The 15,199-nt window shown below is 40.4% G+C and overlaps 1 long non-coding RNA gene across 1 annotated transcript; it reads right to left on the reverse strand.

Moving 5' to 3' along the window:
- Positions 1–3,890: 3,890 nt before the first annotated feature.
- Positions 3,891–5,799, reverse strand: LOC131218413 (uncharacterized). Its single transcript, XR_009157719.1, has 3 exons — positions 5,296–5,799; positions 4,126–4,571; positions 3,891–3,996 (listed from the first exon to the last, which is right to left on the reverse strand). It is a non-coding gene; the product is annotated as an uncharacterized LOC131218413 (long non-coding RNA).
- Between the last annotated feature and the right edge of the window lie 9,400 nt (positions 5,800–15,199).

Consider the following 15,199-nt stretch of genomic DNA (forward strand, 5'->3'; position numbering starts at 1 on the left):
TAAGTGTTTACTTAGGCCTGGCTTATATTTATGCTAAGCTTGGTTATATGGTAACACCCGAGTACTGGAAAGTACGGGATGTTACACTAACACTCCCTCTACCTCTCAAAAGACCTGGGTTCACAAGCGACGAGTTATTGTTAAGACTTAACTATTGCATAATTTTTCTCATTTACATCTTGGTTTTATGAACATGAATCAGCTTAATGTTCTATTTTACTCATGTATGTGTTGCAAGGTGAATTTAAGAGCTTGGATTGAAAAAGGGTGCTAAAAAGCATGGATTTGATACTCAAGAATCACCAAGGCAAGGGATGGATCTTAGAAGACCAAGATTGAAGAATTCACATGCCAAAGATCCAAGAAAACCAAGTGAAAAATGAAGAAAATCGAAGATTTGAAGTGAAGAATCCTGAAACCATCCTGAAAAAGTGTATTCTGAAGCTCTAAGGTCTATTTTGAAAAATTGCGCAGAAGGAAATTATTTTAAACAAACTGTGCAGCGATAAATCTATTTTGAAAAACTGCGCAAATTTGAGGTTGTTTCTAGGGTTTTTCAACTTTGTACGAAAATTGAAGTTCCCTACTTATAAATAGGGCTTCCTAGGGCATTCATTAGCATCATTCAAGGTATCCCAAAGCAAAATTTAGGATTTTTAAAGAATTTTTAATTTTATTAGAGTTTTATAAGATTTTTTTTTTTAGATCTTTTCTATTTGCATTTATTTCTTTCTTCTTATTTTTTTTCTTTCTGATTTTAATTATGTTTTTCTAAATTCCTTCTAGCCCAAGCTAGAAGGGAAGCACATGGGTTTAATAATTCTTTAAAATTATGATGATTGATTATTTTAATGATGAGAAGAATGGTGTATGCATGTTATCTATTATTTAGATTTTATTTTTTATCCTCTTATGAGATCCATATGTTTCCATCATATAAGATCCACATTGATGGATAGGCTTACCCTATATCAATCAGATTTCCTAGATAGGAGAGGTTCTTAACCTGTTATATTTATTTGTTTTTCATTATCTCATTGATATTGAATTCTTAAAATCACTGACGCTTAAAAATATATATCAATGGTGCAAATCCATGATTTTCTAATATTTTATATCACTTATTAAAATATTTAAACTATTTTATTTTCCGATTAGGCTGACCATAGTCCTCAGATCCTAGTTGTGTTATCTAAGTCATCATGATTTTGGAATATTAACCTATGTGTGGAACTTTGAAGCTTGGGTGTTATTTTATTCAGTTGAATTACATCCATTCAAAAATCCCAAAATCAAATCATCAGTTTAGTTTTTATTACTTAGTTTGTTTTGCATTTGATTTTTTACTTCTCACAATTCATCTCCCTGTGGAATCGACCATGTATTCATGGGATACTACTTACGAACCTCTGCACTTAGAGGCAAGCAATCAGTTATCAATGTTAAGTTTAACCCAACCATCTTCTAGTTTGAGCCACTTTACCACCGAGGTATACAAACCCCAAAACCTACAACGATTTTTGTTCCTTCCAAACATCCCAAAAGATCAAGCTGGGGAGTAAACTAAGCAATACAGAAAAACAATCAGTCGGGAAGGCCGCTAACCAACATTGAGTAGCCCTCTCCAAAGTTGACGAGCTTGGCATAAAGGAAATCTAAAAACTGAGGGCGATAAAATACAACACATGGGAGACAAGTGCGCCTAAAGAGAATAGATGGTCCAACGTTTCTTCTTGTGGGAGAGACTGAGAGACATTCGCATCTCAAAGGCTATCTTAAATCCTGCTATCAACCAAGACCGCCTTGTTAACAATCCTTCCATTGCCTCTTTCTACTTAATATAGGAAGAAGAATATCTCTACTCTAAAAAGAATTTGTTCCCCTTGCTTTTCAATCCAAAGCATTCACTTCTCCTACAACCTAATAAGATAAATAAAGGAAAAGGCAAGAGAAGTAATAAATGGAAGGGAATGGGGCAATTATGAAAGCTAAAAGAATGGAAGGGAGGGAATATGGAGGAAATGTGCGGGAAAGATCGAGATGGTCAATCTCTTATGAATGGGAAGCTAGAATTTTTATAAAATAAAATAACAATAAATAGAGTTTTTACCTTCTCAGTTCTCCTTCTCCAAGTGTATCTTGTGGAAACTAGCATGAATATCGAAATTGATTCTAGTATTAAGAAAGTGTCTTCAAATTGATGATAATTAAAGGGAGGAAAAAATGGTAATCGAGATATACTGGAATGAAAGCAAAGTAATTCATTTGCATTTTCAACCATTTGCCATCCCCAATAGAGGTAGTTGGATGGACGGATCGGATTCATACAAAATAGGACTATTGTCAAGTAGTACTTGTAATTTAAGAATGACAAGATTCTATCGAAGATGATCAAGCATTTTCTCTGCAGTTTCTACGCCAAAATCGCGAATTTGGGACAGACCAGATCCATCGCAAAACTAAATAAACGACAAATTTCGTTTGTTGCTTGGTTCGTGGCTGTTTGCTGGGTCACAAATTTTTTGTGACAGATATTATCCGTCGCTGAAATTCAAATAATCCCTACTCGTCATTAAATATATAGGCGACTATGAAGTGGCAACTCATTTTCAACCAGTTCAGAAATTAGCGACCGACCAAATTCGTCACTAAAATATCTGCAAATTTTTCTTTTTTTCAAAAAAAGTCTTACACCTGATATCATTCAAAAAATAATTCACACAATTGTTTAATAAGAATCCCATTCACAAAATTCAAAAAAATTGGCTGAATATGAAACTGGACTAAATATCAGTGTTTGGATGCTTAGTACGCTATAATAAGAAACTAAACTAAATCCATAGTAATAGCCAAAATTAGGTGAGCTACTAATGAAATAATTTATTGTAAAGAATATCATTTGCCTTAAAAACTAAACAAATGATCATCATAATTATGTCTCATCAATTAAAATACAAATCTAAGAGATACTTTTATTCTCAATATTTGTACAAGCATCCAAATAAAACATAACACAATCGAAACAAAAAAGAAATGGTAAAGATGATATATAGAACCTATAAGTTGCTTCCACTGATGTTGCATGTCTGGAAATTCCATGGTATTTTGGCAATCCAATTCCATGGTAAGGCTGCAGCTTCAAATAACAAGGGATTACAAATAAAAACACACCTAGGTCACCAACTAGAAGAAGATGAGACTCCACAAACCTGTCCCAGAAGCGTCAATGTGTTGCACACCTCCAATCAATGTTAACGCCACTGAAAGGTTTTAGTAGTCAAAATAGTAAATGTTAGCATAAACATAAATGATGATCACTACAAGAAAAGAGGGTTTTAGCCTCGGTTCAAAACCATGGCTAAAAAGTTTAAAAACTGAGGCTAAAGGCTTTAGGCTCAGTTAAAAACCGAGGTTGGAACCCCCGTGGCTAAAGGCTTTAGTCTCAATTATAGCAACCGAGGCTAAAATAACTTTTATAGCCTCGGTTCTTCAAGTGAAGCTAAAAGAACCTTTTTAGCTTCAGTTGTCTCGAAATGAAGCTAAATCAAAATTTTAGCCTCTGTTGTTTGAGACTAAATCTAAATTTTAGCCTCAGTTGCCTCCAATCGAAGCTAAATTTATTTTTAACCCTGGTTCTCAACAACCGAGGCTAAGTCTTTATCCACGGAAGTTGTAGACTCAATTTGGATAACTGGGGCTAAAGATAAATTTAGCTTTTGTTGGCATTAACTGAGGTCAAATTCAATTTTTAACCTCAATTCTCAACTACTAAGGCTAAATTATTTATTTTAATCCATTCATAAACTAATGCATAATCATTCATTCAATCAATCAAATACAATCATTCATTTTAATCCATTGCCATAATACCAATAAAAAAAAAGTTATGATTCTCTGGAGTACCACATAGCTAACCCACTGGCCTTCATTTTCAAACTGATCAATGGAAAGCTGCCTGACCATACCACCCAAAGCTCCCCCCTCAACAGCAACAACCTGCAGATAATTAATAAGCAAGATGAGTGATTTCAGAGTCAACATACGGGAATAGAAGCAACTTCATGTTAGTAAGTTAAAATAGATTCAAATGGGTGGTATTTAACTAAGAATACTATAAAGACATACCTATTAGTAAAATGGTATCCTTTTCCCTGCTCCAGATAAGCCAAACCTACATTGCGCATGCAGATATCCATCAAGTACCCCACTGAATGTAACCTGGAAGAAAAAACAATGCAAGTTCAAGCTAATTAGTAAGCTCAAAAAAGAAAGTTCAAATATGTCAGTAATAATCAAATACTTAAAAACCTCATATGACATTCATGTAACATTGGGTAATTATCCATATATTGGTCATGGTATCAACTTGAATTTCAATCATCCATGTATAGCACAGTAATCCACGTGCAGTAACGCTCATCAAATCAAACCCAACTCATTATCAAAAGCAAAGTTCATAGATATGCACCTTAATAGCACAAAGTAATGCTTACCAACTGTCCAAAGTGAGCCCCGAAACTGAATTTTTCTTTCACAAAATTTCTTGAATCCGGCCCACAAGCAACAAGAATCTGAAACAGATCGATGTAAAACAAGATGGTAGGTAATGCAGCCTAAGAAAAGAGTTCGTCTTGCCAGCATATGTCCCTGGGCCCACATGCTGAGATGGTCCAATGGTTTCAAATGTCCATCATCTTCTGAGTATTACAAATAAGCCACAATCCCATAATCATGCTGCCAGGATGAGCTCAACTGTTGATTTATGAAGCTGAATGCGAGCCATTGAAGTTCTTCATTTTAGGCCCTGTTTGGTTGCCACTTCAAAGTGATTTCATCTCATTTAGTTAACAGTATTATGCATTAGAGATCATAGTTTAGTTTATGTAAATTATGGCTTATCAAGAGTTTTTTATCCTTATGGAAATCTCTAATACACAATTAACGTTGGGATGCCTTTGGTTGAACCAATTGAAATTTCATGATATTTCACCATGAATCAGTCCAGTTTGGTGAAATTTTTCATGAAATTTGGTGCAACCAAAAACACCCTTATATAAAATGAGATGGACTCATTTTTAAGTAGCAGCCAAACAGGGCCTTAGTGTCTGAATTCATCTACAGAGTTATGGTAAGTTTCTTACCATGACCCTAATAGAATAGAATCCAGAACATGGGCGGTTCTGATCATTGGACCATCTCAGCATGTGGGCCTCATGGGTCGACACATGCTGACGATCCTGAGTTACATCAGAGGCAGGCAAAACAAAATCCTAAGGAGTGTCACCATGCACTTACTTGACAAAGCATTTACAGAAGAGATGATGCAAACGACATGTGATTTCAACATGATATGATCCGGACAGTGAACTGCTAAGCGAGAAAATATGAATTGGGATGGTGAATTACTAGGCGAGAAAATATGGATTGGGATGTTGGGGCATTTGGGCGCTACTTGGGTCTGTTCATCTAGATTGTCTCTTTGTTTCAAGTAGTTGCAGCGGCCCGGAAGCACTGGGACAGGAACTGAGCGAATCTTCATTGAATGGGTTGTCACTCGTGGACTTAAGCATGGAGTTGCTGCCTGGGGACAATGCAGATAGATTCATGCTTGAATGGAGACTCACCAGCTGCAACCGATCCTTGGGTGGCTTGGATATGGATGCTCCGTCTGCAATCGAACTTTTCCGTAAAAGATGAAAATTTGCACTAACGTGATTTCCATTCTTCACACGATCTTTTGGAGCCGCCATATTCCGTTGGATATCAAGATTGCTGGAAAGAGAGTTCTCCATCATGAAGCAAGCACAACGAATGAGCTCTTAAAAATATAGAGAGAACTGATTGCCTACAAGCAGTTGTATGCTACAGCCTGTTTGGTTATGCCTATAGAATTTTTATTTCCACTTTCGCTGTTGAAAATATGGTATATTTTCAGGGACAAAATGCTTGTAAATATGGGTTTCTATAAATCTCTGCATGGTAGAAATATTTGGATTAATTGCACTATGCCATCAACTTAAGGATATGAGAATACCTGCTAATTACAATTCCAAAAGGAAGAAATAGACAAGCAGCTACAAGGATCTGATTTGGGAGCATTATTAATTACTGATAAATGAATGTAGTTTTGATGAGGACTTACTTCATGAGGTTCAAGAATCTGCTGCAATGATGAGTCACTTATAATGTAAATGATTGGTATAACATAAGCAAAAGAACCGCCCACTACTGTTGGCAATCATGTTCCAAACAATACTTGTAGAGGTGTATTTACATCAGATGCAAATAACAGAGTTTGTATGACACGTATCTTCTCACCCTGTGATTCATCATAAAAAAAATTTAAAAAAAATCTAAACAATTCAAGAATAAAAAGAGTTGGAAAGAACAAAATTAGTGATATGGCTAACCCAGCCAACGATTTGGAGAAATGATACACCTTTTGCAATTGTTAACTATAAAAAGCTAATACTATTTAATTGTAAACTCCTTAAATCCAGAAAATAACATTAGCTCACATGAACGGTGACAATGAAAACAACATTCATTATAGATCAGGTAAGTAAATTTCCATCTATCAAGATTGATGTTGTCATTACATTATAACAGGGTTTCTCCAATCACTCATCCAGACAATGTGCCATCAACTCATAAATGCATAAAGGGTATTACACCGGATGAAAGGAAAAAATCAATCTGAAAATGGTGAGTACAGGAACTACTCTTGGACATCTGTAAACCTGTGGAAAAGTGAGTAATAGAAGTTGTCTATAAAGCATTTGGAGCCATTACAAAGGAATTTCTTTGTTTTGGTATTGTTATGTTTCTTAGTGACATATGTACGCGTACATATGCATATACACATCATGCTTGTATTTTCTAACTTGTGGTTGTTGGTTTTGCAGAGTTGTCAGTTCTTGATTTCCCTAGTAAACTCTGTTGCGCCCACCGTGAATTCATGTTGTTTAAACATGTGGCATCTTCCTCAAATTTCCCTACCAAATAGCCTAACTAAATCAGGTTCGTTAATGGCATCTCCAGATTTTTCAAGCAAAAAAAATACACCAATACCGCCAATATCTGAAATGTATCAGCCAATATTTACCAAGGCATATCAGTTTTGGAGCTGGCTGATACATTGCTCCGACAATGGTGAACAGTGAAGAAGCTGCATAACAAAACTAAAGAAACTGTGAATTGGTCCGGTTGGCCAGCAATGCACATAAACAGGGGCCCCACACATCAGGCCTCACTCACATCAAATCAAATAAAAATTATTAAAAAATAATAATAATAATAATAATAAATTTAAAAAAAAAAAAAAAAAGGATGGGGGAGAAGGAAGAAGGGAACAAGGGGCGTGGACTCCCTTCGGCCAGTGGAAGGTTGGATGGCCTGATGGGCTGGCCTCTTCTCGTCAAGCTCCTCTCCACGTCTCTCCTTCTATCTGTATGAGAATGGAAAGAGAATGGAAGAATGGAAAGAGAATGGAAGAAGGGGAGGAGGAAGGATGGTATGAGAGAGAGAGAGAGGAGAGTTAGGGCTGGCGCACGCCCTCGCTCGAATGAGAGAGAGAGAGCATGTTGAGTTACTCAGTACGCTCTTATCGTAGTTCGTACTGCGTGAACTCATTTGGGCCCACCTTGAATGTATGTTGTCTATCCATGCCGTCCATCCATTTTTCCATCTAATCTAAGGGGTTGAGCCCAAAATTGAAGCATATCCAATGATCAAGTGGATCATACCATGGGAAACAGTGGGGGTAATGATTTCCACCGTTGAAACCTTCCTAGGCCTCACGGTGATGTTTATTTGTCATCCAACCTATCCATAAGATCGTACAAAAATTGATGAAGGAAAACACAAAATAAGATTGAACCAAAACCTCAATTGGCCCCCAGGAAATTTTCAATGGTAAACGTTCTATTAATCTATTACCTGTGGTGTCATCCATTTGAAAATTGTACATGCTTCATTTTTGAGCTCGGGTGCTAAAATTATCTGGTGAAATGAATGGACGGATCAAATAGAATACATAAATCATGGTGTACCTCATAGAGTTTACTCAATACCATAAGCATAATGAGTTACTACGCAATCTGCTCTCGCGCAGTCAACATTTGGCTTGCCAACCAAGCCTCTAAGTACACAGCATCCTAAGTAAACTCTGTGAGGTCTACCATGAATGGTTCGGGTTTATCCACTCCATCCATCCATTTTACCACATAATTATAAAGCATGAATCAAAATATGCGAGATATGGCTAAAGTCTTTTATGAATCATTTATAAAATTCAACGTGTCCTAAGAAGGATTGCATGTCACGTATGCTCTTAGATGAAGGTAAGTTAAAGATAAGATCAATTTTAGCATTGTCTACCTCAATTCCCTTGGATGAAATTATATGTCCAAGCACAATTTCCTTGGGAACCATAAAATGACATTTCTCCCTATTCAAAATCAATTTCTTCTCCTCACATCGCTTAAGCACATTTTTCAGATTTTCCAAACACTCGCTGAAGGATAGACTAAAGACAGAGAAGTTGTCTATGAAGACTTCTAAATATTGCCCTACCATGTCAGAAAAAATATTCATCATGCATCGCTGAAAAGTGGCATGGGCATTACACAGTCCGAATAGCATCCTTTGGTAAGCAAAGATACCAAAAGGACATGTGAACATTGTCTTTTCTTGATCTTCAAGGACTATCTTATCTGATTATAACCTGAATGTAAGGCTCGTATCCTAGTCTGTACCATTCCATAGACTCTCGCGGTCCTCCTAGTCGAATTCCGGCGACCCGCGACGCATAGATAGCATTTACGTACGACCCTGAGTCGCATCCTGTCGATCTAAGTCGACTTGACCCGAGACTTGTACAATTACGACCGCACCATCGGTGCAGTTCCAACGCCACGTCTTGCGCACCGATGTGATACCCAGTACAGGAATTGTGGCCCACATTTATTTCGAGGAAAACGTTGCGTGTTGCAAATCTTAAGAGAATCTCTACCAAACATTACATCAATCAAGTCATGTACAACACCCATATCTCTCTCACCCAAAAGTCAACACAACCATACCTCTCAAGTACACCCATCACACTCATCCCTCTCTCATTACATCTCTCTCTCTCTCTCTCTCTCTCTCTCTCTCTCTCTCTCTCTCTCATTTCTATCTTCCCTCCCAAGCAAGTAAGAAGAGTAGACGTCCAAGCTCTAAGGAGAGCAAGAAGAGCTTTGTGTGGCCCACTTCCTACCCCAAGATCCTCACCATCCAACCCTTTAACTCTCATCATCTACCATCAAAGAAGAAGCCGAGGAGCTTAGCTTGACATGGATCCAAGAAGAAGAGTAATCGGTGGGTGTTCGTAGCTCTAGATCGTGATTTTGATTAACAAGTTCAATGGGCAAAGTACATCATAAGAAGTGACTATAACAACATTGTACATTTTCTCATCCGCCTCTCTCTCTCTCTCTCTCTCTCTCTCTCTCTCTCTCTCTCTCTCTCTCTTCCTTTTTGTATGGTGATGATGATGATGAGGTGTGTGGCCCACCTGATGTGTGTTTGTGTGTGTGGCCCACCATGATGTGTTATATCCAAACTATCCAATTACGGGACCCATGTTGTTGCTTGTCCATTTGGACAGGCCTGGATGAAGGAAAAACACAAATATCAGTTTAATCCAACTTCTGGTGGGCCACCGCGTGGACCCACCTTGATGTGTGTGCTGGATGCACCATGATGTGTGTCCCACATCCACACGTCCATCTATTTTGTCTAGACCACGAGCCCACCTGATCCTGACCGTCCAAGCTTAGGCGTCTAGCAGCAACTGCTGCTGGACCGTATGAAAGGGAAAACAGATACCAGCTTGATTCAAAACTCTGGTGGACCACGTTGACGTGGACCCACCCTAATATATTTATTTTATCCTCACCATCCACAGATGGACGGTGAGATGGAAGCTGATGGGCTGGCGTACCTCACTCCACACCGTCCTAGACGGTCTGACCCACATGAAGTATATATATATATATATATATATATAGATTGTGGTGGCCCCGCGTGGGACCCACCTGCCTAGAATCGGATTGGCTGGGGTACCTCCCATCAGCTATATAGTTGTGGATCTGAACACGAGATATGCGTTATATCCCAGCCGTCCATCATCTGGATGATGGGCCAGCAGCTCTCCCAGCTGCTCCAGTGACGACAGAAGTTTTGTGGAGCCCACATGCCATGTGCATGAAATCCAGACCGTCCATCTGTTATGGGTCCCAACAGCTATGCTGCTGTAACACATTAGCAAGTTCTGTGGGCCCATCACAAGGTATGTTTTATATCCGTACTGTCCAGCCCTTTCGGCATTGTGTGGGGTCCACCCCACACGTGTTGCACGTGTGGGATGGGACCCACCTTGCTGTACGTATTCTAAATTCCACACCGTCCATTGAGCAGGGACGGTGGGACCCCACCATGATGCATGTGTCTTATATCCACACCATCCAGTGGTCTGGACGGTGGGGACCACCGTAATGTATATGTTTTATACCCACTGTGATGTATGTGTTTCGCATCTACACCGTCCACCTTCCGATCTACCTTGATCGGGAGGTCCAGAAGCACCAACTGGGCAGAAATCTGCCCAGCAGCAAGTCTGCCGTGAGGTATGTGTCTTGACCATTTCACCCTTGCGGGCCCACCTGGACAGGCCCCACTTTCATCCAGACCGTCCCTAGATGGGACCCACCGAGATATGTGTTGTATGCACCCCGTCCATCCTCTGATCATCCAGCATATGAATTAGACTGGCCAGATTTAATTAGACAAGTTGTTATCCAACAACAGGACCATTGGGTAGGAAATTGCAATCCCAGTTGGGTTTTGGAGTGGGGTGGCCCACCTGCGTGGACCCCGCCCTGTTGGATGTATATCCACACACACCGTCCGTTTCAAGAGATCATTTGAGGGTGTGACCCAAGAATGGGCTAGACCCAGCAACTGGACGCTGTCCCAACTGTTGGCCCAACGTGACGCATCTGTTTTATCCTGTAGGGGGGGCCACCATGATGTTTTGTATTTTGTCCACACCATCCCTCTATTTTGTGGCCCACCTGGACAGGGCCCACCCCCTGGTGGGACGCAGTAGGTGGGGCCCACCTTGTGTAAGTTTTTTACCCAGGTCGTCCATCAATAGGACGCCCAGCAGGCCAGCCAATGTGTTGGTGGGCTGATCAGCGGGTGGCCCACCCATTGCACGCGTTATATATCCATGTTGTCCATACGTTTATGGGCCCATTAGTAATATGTGTGAGGCCCACCATGTGCACATATTTTATCCAGATCGTCCATCTGTTTGGATGACCAATTAGGGCCAGTAGCAGCAGGTGTATGTGTTGTATTTCCACGTTGCCCACCCACTTTCCCAGGTCGTGTAAGGGTTGTGGGCCCCGTTGAGAGGCAGGCCCAAATCCCAAGTGGACCACACTAGGGGATGGTGGTGATTGAGTGCCCATTGAAGGGTTGCACTGTTAGGCCCACCATGATGTATGCGTGTTACACACACTGTCCATTTATTTTTAGGCCGCAAGCCTCATTGCCTTGAGAGGCCCATTTATTGTACACATGAGGCCCATTGAGTTGTATGTAAGGTCACTGTGATGAAGCCCATGGAGATATATGTGGTCCATTGTGATATATGTTTTTCATCCTACCATCCATCTGTTGGACGCCACCTAGATGTATGTATTATGTATCCACGCTGTCCATCCTTGGGGCCCGCTGTGATATATGCGTTTTATCAGCGCCATCCAGCCCGTGGACCCCACATATGACGTATTTAAGGCCCATCTTGCAAGCCCACCTTGAGGTATATGTTGTACTTGTGGCCCATCTATTTTGCTAGATTATGGGCCGCCCTATTAGGCCCATGTGATGCGGCCCACTTGATGTATTTGGGGCCCAGGCATGAGGCCCATTGTGATGTATTCGACCTATTGAGATTGTATATGAGACCCTTGTATAAGGCCTACTTGATGTATATAAGGCTCATGCGATGCGGCCCATTGATGTATATAAGGTCCATATGATGCGGCCCACTTGATGTATATGAGGCTCATGAGATGTGGCCCATTGCGTTGTATGTGCAGCCCATGTAATGAGGCCCGTTGTGATTGTATGTGGCCCGCTTGATGTATATGAGGCCCATGTGATATGGTCCATTGTGATATGTGAGGCCCGTGTGATGAGGCCCATTATGATGTATTTGAGGCCCAAGTATGTGGCCCATTGTGATGTATTTGTGGCCCATTTGGTAAGGCCTATTGTGACGTATTTATGGCCCGTTTGGTGAGGCCCATTGTGATGTATACGAGGCTTATGTGATGTGGCCCACTTGATGCATATGAGGCCCATTTGATGAGGCCTAGGTGATGTATTTGTGACCTATTTGGCGAGGCCCAATATGATGCATTTGGGGCCCATAGCATGAGGCCCGATGTGATATATATATTGGCCCACATGTTGAGGCCCAATATAATGTCTTTGCGGCCCATTTGATGAGGCCCGATGTGATGTATATGAGGCCCATAAGTGAGGCCCAATGTGATGCATATGTGGCCCATGAGTGAGGCCCATCGTGATGTGTATTAGGCCCTTGAGTGAGGCCCATCATGATGTATATTAGGCCCTTGTGTGAGGCCATGGGCCCACTATATGTTTGGCTCTATGTAGGCCAGTCCTTGGGAGCAATGTAGGTTAAATGTCCACATTGATGGGCAATGATGGTTAAATGTCCACGTTGTGACCTTCCCTTAGGCCTTTGTTAGGCTCATTCTCATTATTCTGGGTTAACCCAAATCATTGGGTGTAACGCCCTGAAAATCGGGGGTCGAGCATTGGCCCAACTCCCGAGTTCCAATGCATCACTTATGCAACATGGATAATGATGATTAAATGTTGTCCGTATTAGTGCATTTAACATGAATGAGATTATACCAAAACAACATATCATACTCCGGAGACGGTTACATTACGCAAGCAAAAGACTGTGATAAGTTATAAAGTATGTAAGTGATTGTGAGTCTTCCAAGTATAATCATGTTACCAGGTTGAATAGTTACAAGTATTATTTCAAAATACAAAATGTCAAAATGTGGTGGTCCACTACAAAGTATCAGCCCTGAATACTGCATATATGAGAATGCCTCCTCGTCATCCTCAAAGTCTAACTCTGCCTCATAGGCTGCGCCATCACCTGAAACTACAACAGGGTCTGGTTGGTATTTAAAACACCGTCCCATAACGTGGGAGTGAGTGATCAACTCAGTGGAGCTATAAAGCAAATGTTAATATGTTATCAATTCAGTCAAGCAGTAATGATAAAATAGCAGAATCAAACATCCCTAAATACTCTGATTAATGCAAGAATTATATGAAACAATGATGCATGCCCTCGCCTGCGCTCCCTCAGCGACTTCATCTCACGATCGCGTATGAAATACTTCCTCAGTGCTTGACCTGCTACGCCAAACGCACACGTAATGCAGTGCATGAGTGTGATTACAAAGTTCTTATTAGTCCTTTTCATACAGCAGGACTAGGAAGCTAAGGTACCTCCCTTGTATCAATTCCCAAACAATAATCCATTCTAGGGTCGTCAGTCCTAGCAAATCTCATATGATGTTGCGGTTCTAGGTCACTACAAAGGGCTCGTCACCTGATCAGTGTAGGCCTAGTTTATACTCTAGTTGCTACGGAAAGACTCGTCGCCTCTACGCAGTCTTAGAGTATGCTCGAGGTCACTACGACTGGCTCGTCACCTAGATGTAGGCCGACAGCTCGAATACAGTGTCCCATATCACTGTATTCGGCTCACGAGTTTATATTGCTCACTGGTCACTACGGAGAGACTTGTTACCCCAGCGTAGGCCAACAGCTCGACCACGGTGTCTCATACCACCATGCCCGGCTCATGAGTCTTAGCGGATTGAGGTACCAAGGTTAAAAGGGTTTTCACTAGTGAGTTTGGTACCTTAGATTCAAGCAATAGCGTCCATACATGGTGAACATACATTGGGTCAATCGGGTTACTTGACGAGCACGACTGGTACGAGCGCATATCGAATTGATCGACATGAAGTGCACGAGCACTCCGTGTGGCCTAACCACTGTCGACAACCGAAGTACGGCTCGGACTCATCGAACACATCCTGTGGGGTGAAAACAACCCCAGCCACCAAATCAGGGCCTATTACCGATTGCCTGGACTATATCATAGTCTCAAGCGCATTCAACTTCAGCAGATAATCATATGAGAAGATTAAGGCAGCAATAAATCAATAATTCAATGCATACAATCATTTGAGCATATTAGGAAATACAACTTAAACATGAATTCACACATATACATTCCATACCTAAACAGACACTATAATATAAATACATGGAAAAAATCATACACATAATTAAAGTAGTTGAGAATCATATCTCAACGATCATATAAAGTACAATTTACTAACTACTAGTTCATTCGGACGTTTTTACAAACACTTAGACTATACATTTTTAACATACACGATGTATGTTGACCATAACATGTATTGGAGCAAATTCTTTCGCCAAGGAGTTGTTACACATACAACTAGTATAAACACACAACAATTAATCATGGCAAACATATTTTCAAATTTTATACGTATACGACCCTTTCTACAAATACATGGAATACATTAAACTCAATATAGTTCATATATATCTGAAACGCGAAACAAACATCGTATTTGGCATGTGAAATAGCACCCACGTCAGTAATAAATCATTAACCGACATTGAAAGCCTTGAAAACCATAACCTATACATTTATAGTCCGTACCTTACACTGGTAAACACGTAACGGATTCATTTTAGACACTTAGTCTTTGTCAACGGCGGATTGGCAACCTATAGCATGAATTAGGTTAGCTATTTCATAACTTACACTATTTGAAACCCTAAAACAGATTAGGGTTAGGTTTTCTTACCCAAGTACGTTGTCGAAAATGCCGGATTTGTGATACAGATAGGGTGGTTAAGTGCGTGGAGCAACGGGATCAAATCCCAGGATGAATCTCCAACTCTCTCTCTCTCTCTTTCTCTCTCTTTCCTTTCCTTTTTCTCTCCTCTTTCTTAGGGTTTAAAATTCGTATGGAATATAAGA

This window comes from Magnolia sinica, chromosome 11 (assembly GCF_029962835.1).
Source record: "Magnolia sinica isolate HGM2019 chromosome 11, MsV1, whole genome shotgun sequence".
Lineage (NCBI taxonomy): Eukaryota > Viridiplantae > Streptophyta > Magnoliopsida > Magnoliales > Magnoliaceae > Magnolia > Magnolia sinica.